The following is a 5,677-nucleotide window of genomic DNA, read 5'->3' on the forward strand; positions in this document are numbered from 1 at the left end:
CATGCGCAGCAAGAGCCACGCGCACATTCAAACATTCCATAGGAAAGCATTTCTCAATGCTTTTCTATGGACGTTCTGCATGTTTGATGCGATTTTCGGCTGTCAGGAAGAAAGCCACTAGAGGCTGGATTAACCCTGCAAGGGTTAAAACCTGGGGGACCTGGCACCCAGACCACTTCATTGAGCTGAAGTGGTCTGGGTGACTATAGTGTCCCTTTAATGCATCATGCACTTTGTTGTCAGCATTTTAGAATGCTGCTCGCAATGGTTGCATTTTGCGTGCTCCCAGTGTTAAATGAATTAACCAATCACAGCTGTTCATTTAAGAACTCAGCCATGGTGGGTGATTTAATTTCACATTAAAAACACCTACTGCCGGGCAGCACTTTCAGCACTGCCCAACAAAATTAAGAATTCATATGCATCCCGAAAGCAGATGAAATGGATAAATGGACGGACGGACAAACAACATGAACTGGAGATCCTAAGTATACAAAAATAGCATTGCTGGCCTATCCTGTGATTGCTACATTTGTAGATCATGGTAAAATTACTCTGCAATTAGGACTACAAAACATGTACATTAAAAGGGAAAATCCTAAGTACAGTTAGATAAATCTCCAGAAGATACATCTCTTTTCAATCTTGCCATTTTAACCCTTTTAGGTACAGAGTGTGTCCGATGGTAAGCCATAGACTGAAAGCACATATTAAATCGAAGCATGTGGCTACCTCACCCTTCCTTCCCCAGGAAATCTTATGTCTCCTTCTTGCTAAAGATAGATGTTTGCTGTTAAAGACAAGGTCCCAGGCCTCTAAATAAAGCCAAACTGGAGTTGCATCTCCGTGAAAACTGAATTTTACTAAGTGAAAGCAGAACCACACAAATGTAAACCTGTGTCGAGCTGACTTAAGTGATTGTATAGGGATCTCGTGTTCTGGATAATATTTGCAGAAAAGGGAGTTTGCATGAATGGCTGGGAACAGAGGTTAGGCACGATGGCATGCATTTTCTAATGGGCTTTTATTACCAGCTAATGATGTTTTCCTTAGAGCATTGTCCGGTCCAGCACACCAAATCCTCCTCCCCCTAGTGTTCTAGTCAATGGTATGAAAGCAAAGGGTGCTCGGGTGGCTTAAGGGAGCAACAAATTGTTGAAAAGTTGTTAAATTATGAAATGGGGCATTAATATACTTCCCTGGGAATTGTGTTGAACTGACAAGGAAATTGACGATTTATGCCTATGTAACCATAAATAATTTTATAATTGTGGAGAAATTATTGTGGAGAAATGACAACCCAAATGACAACTTCAAGGGAAAAATAAATTGGCCTAAAAGTTGTGTTTGCGAAATTATTTCTCTGCGATTCCGGGTGTAATGAATAAAGCTTAAAGCTAATTTCTAGATTGCATGTTAACTGGAACAGTTTAAGCATGCAAAGTGTGAGATGCACATTGCAACAGAGTTTATTACTTTTCTCACACAATTGTCAATGAGTCATGAATATAGCCCATTGTAATTTATTGATTACATGTTAATCAGAAACGTTGCACTTGTAGCAACTAAACCTTTGTTCCCAACAAGCAAAACTACTCCAATTCCCAGTACCTAACCTTAAATACTACCCAAACCCCTAACCCTAACAATTGTATCTATAAACCCAAACCATAATATTCTAAGGATAAACCATGCTCATCGGTCGCATCTAAACAGAGCTCTGTGCAAAAATATGTATTATGCCCTTTCTGATTACTTTTTTTTTACCAGAAATAATGGGCAGTCAGACTTTTGGGGACATCATTTATCCCTTCAAGTTCTTTGCTCGAGATATTTTTGAATATTTGGGGAAGATTCCTGCAGGAGCAATCTCAAGGTCTACCTTGTTGTGAGTAAGGAAAAGTGGCCGATCTCCCCACTCTTATTCACCCTGAAGCTAGAGGACACAGCACAGGACCTCTTTAACCCCCCACCCCTCCCTCACGCACTGGTGGAGTTTATCCTGGCTTAAAAATCTTAACTTACCCAGCCACTGCTGATACTACTGAGGACATCTCAATGCCTGAGTGCTGCACTGATTGGAGTATAGGCCTTCGCAAGATGGTGAAAGTTACTTGCTCCTCCAAAACCAAAAGTCTATCACATAGCATTATGTTTCGGAATTCACCCAGATTGTCCCATGACCACCGGACAGTCCTGCCCATGAAAAGATCTCAACACTTGGGTCCCCATGTAATGGGAGATTTTGGAGGACTCTCAGGCCGCTTCACTTACAACGGACCCCGCGATGTCCAGAACCATTTCTACATACTTGGGCTAGGAGCATAACTCACAACCTTGGAATTTTTACATCTTATACCATCTACTATCTAGCAGCCAGGGCCGGCGCCACCTGTAAGGCGACCTAGGCAGCCGCCTAGGGTGCACCTTAGCAGGGGGCGCCGGAACCCTGTGTCCGGAGTCCCAGCTGGGCTCCTCATGCTGCGCTGCCTGAGCGCTTTAGCAAGCCCTGCTGTGTGGAGGGCGGCCGGGTTTGAGTGACCGGTAGGAGGGAGGCGCAGAGCGCTCCCTCCTGCTGGTCTCTTAATGTAGCGTGGCCGGGCGGCGCGGAACGTGGGACAGGAACCTCTGCTTCCTGTACCCGGCCGCCGGCGGAATGACAGGAAGTGCTCACTGAGTGAGCACTTCCCTTCAGTCCGCCGGCGGCCGGGTACAGTAAACAGAAGTTCCTGTCCCGCGTTCCGCGCCGCCCGGCCACGCTACATAGGCAGATAGGAGGGTAAGGACCATTGGGGGGGGGGGGGGTAAGGACCAGGGAGGGGGGTGTAAGGACCATGAAGGGGGGGTAAGGACCATGAAGGGAGGGTAAGGACCATGAAGGGAGGGGGGTGTAAGGACCAGTGAGGGGGGTGTAAGGACCATGAAGAGGGGGTAAAGACCATGAAGGGAGGGGGTGTAAGGACCATGAAGGGAGGGGGGTGTAAGGACCATGAAGGGAGGGGGGGTAAGGACCATGAAGGAAGGGGGGGGTAAGGACCATGAGGGGAGGGGGGGTAAGGACCAGGGAGGGGGGTGTAAGGACCATGAAGGGAGGGGGGTGTAAGGACCATGAAGGGAAGGGGGGGGTAAGGACCATGAAGGGAGGAGGGGTAAGGACCATGAGGGGAGGGGGGTAAGAACCATGAGGGGAGGGGGGTAAGGACCATTAGGGGAGAGGAGAGGGGAGGGGGGGTAAGGACTATGAGGGGAGGGGGGTAAGGACCACTAGGGGAGAGGGGGGGGGGAGTAAGGACCACAAGTGGAAAGGGGGGGAGTAAGGACCACTAGTGGAGGGGGGAGTAAGGACCATTAGGGGAGGGAAGGGGGGAGTAGGGACCACTAGGGGAGGGGAGAGGGAGGACCACTAGGGGGGTGAAGGACCACCAAAGGGGGGTAAGGAGGGAGGACCACTAAGGAGAGGGGAGGAGGGTAAGGACCACTAAGGGGGGAGAGGGTAATGACCACTGGGGGGGGGGAGATTACCACTGAGGGGTTTGGGAGGGGGAGGACCACTAAGGGGGAGAGGGGGGAGTGAGAAGACCACCAAGGGGGACTGCAGAGGGACAGGGGGCCAAGGGAGAGCACTAAGGGACAGAAGGGGAGAACATGGAGGGACAGGAGGGAAGGGGAAATCAATAACTGACAGGAGGGGAGAGCACTATGATTTATTTATTTTTTTAAATAAGAGCTGCTCTCCTCTCAGTCCCTATCCTACCCCACAAACCCTCTCTTTTAAACTACACACATACATAATGCATCCCCCCCCACACACTCACACAGAGAAACATACAATGCATTCCAACTCACACACAGACACACCCGAAACACACAATGTATCCCTTACGTTCACACAAACACTCATTCTCTTACACACAGAAACAAAATGCATCTCTTACACAATCAATGCACCCCTTACAGACACACACTGCATTCAATTACATACACAGAAACTCACCTTGCACCCCTTACACACACACACAGAAACATACAATGCATTCCTTACACGCAAACACACACTACATCCCTTACACAAATTGGTATCCCTATACACTACATTCCATAAGAACACACACACGTTGCATCCAGTCTACAAGAACACATAAAACATCCCCTACACACATACACTCCACTTCCTGTGAGAGAACTCATGGGTGGGCCATGTAGGTATTTATGGGTGGGCATTGTAGGCATACTCACGGTCAAGCCCTGGGGGCCCAGACCTTGAGCTGTGTAATGGGCCCTGTTTGTTAATTGTTGTCTCCAGAGAGCCTCTTCTACACCAGACCTGTGGAGCCAGACTGAGTCCATCATCAGCCTCTTCTGGTGGTAAGTAGGCAATCCAATATATTATTAGTGGCACTAATCTCTAATTTACCTCACATTAAATGGATACTATAGTCACCAGAAGCACTACAGCATAATGTAGTGGTTCTGGTGTCTATAGCCTGTGTCTGTAGGCTTTTTAATGTAAACAGTCATTTCAGATAAAAGACACTTTGTGAAGACTGACGTTGGCCCATATGGCAGAGCATATGGGCGGGGCATTGTGATGTCACATGGTGGGCAGGACATATGGGGGGTGGAAAAAAATTTTTTGCCTAGGGCGGCAAAAATCCTTGCACCGGCCCTGCTAGCAGTTGCTCCCTTCTGATACTCATCTAGGTGCCAGGAGTGAAACTTACAAGATTGGTATGTTTAGAAAGCATTCATGGTGCCTCCCCCAAATTGGACCTATTTATATTTGTTTTTATTAATCTAATAAAGCCAATTTTCTGCCTTGCTGGAAGGGATATTTTGCCTCCTATTAATTCGTGAGGCACCTAAGATGCTTTCTAAACATCTCAATCTTGTGAGTTTCCACTTTATCCAGCGCATATCTTTTAAATTGTTTGTATTGTCATTGGTTCCCCATGTCATGTTTTCATTTGTCATTGGTTCCCCATGTATTTGGTAGAGTGTTTAGCAGGTAAGTACAGTTTAGCATGAACCAATCCCACCTCTGACCCAGCGATACCGACCGGCAACCTTAGCCCAGTGGGGGGGGGGGAGGGTTTACAATTTTTTTTTAATAAAGATCACTTTTTATTGGAATTTCCGCAAGATCTATTAACCCCTTAAGGACACATGACATGTGTGACATGTCATGATTCCCTTTTATTCCAGAAGTTTGGTCCTTAAGGGGTTAAGTGCAATTTATAGTGTTTACTTTCATTGAAGTCAAGCAATGTATAACTTCAAAAATACTTTTCTGATTTAAAATATGCTCGTAATACCTCAACTGTATCCCAAAGTCTGATCAACATACTTTAAATGAGTAATTATTAAAATAACTGATACTTACTGAGTAATTATTAAAAGAAAGAGAGCATTGAACTTCCATTAGGGCAAGCTGTTTGTGAATATACCGATGGATTGAATAGATGACAACACTGTGCTCAATATTTAACATGAAACTCCACAGTCAGGATGACTTCATGCTAACTAATGTCTTGCTTTTGGAGTAGAGGGCGCTTAAAACTGAATTCCTAATATTTGGAAATGGTGATGGGTTGTGGAAGCTGAGGTCGTTGTGAATGCTGTCGGTATGGAATAATTTCCTATCTCAGCAATCCACAGTGAAGTTGGGGACTTAGCATGA

This window comes from Pelobates fuscus, chromosome 6, assembly GCF_036172605.1.
Source record: "Pelobates fuscus isolate aPelFus1 chromosome 6, aPelFus1.pri, whole genome shotgun sequence".
Taxonomy (NCBI): domain Eukaryota; kingdom Metazoa; phylum Chordata; class Amphibia; order Anura; family Pelobatidae; genus Pelobates; species Pelobates fuscus.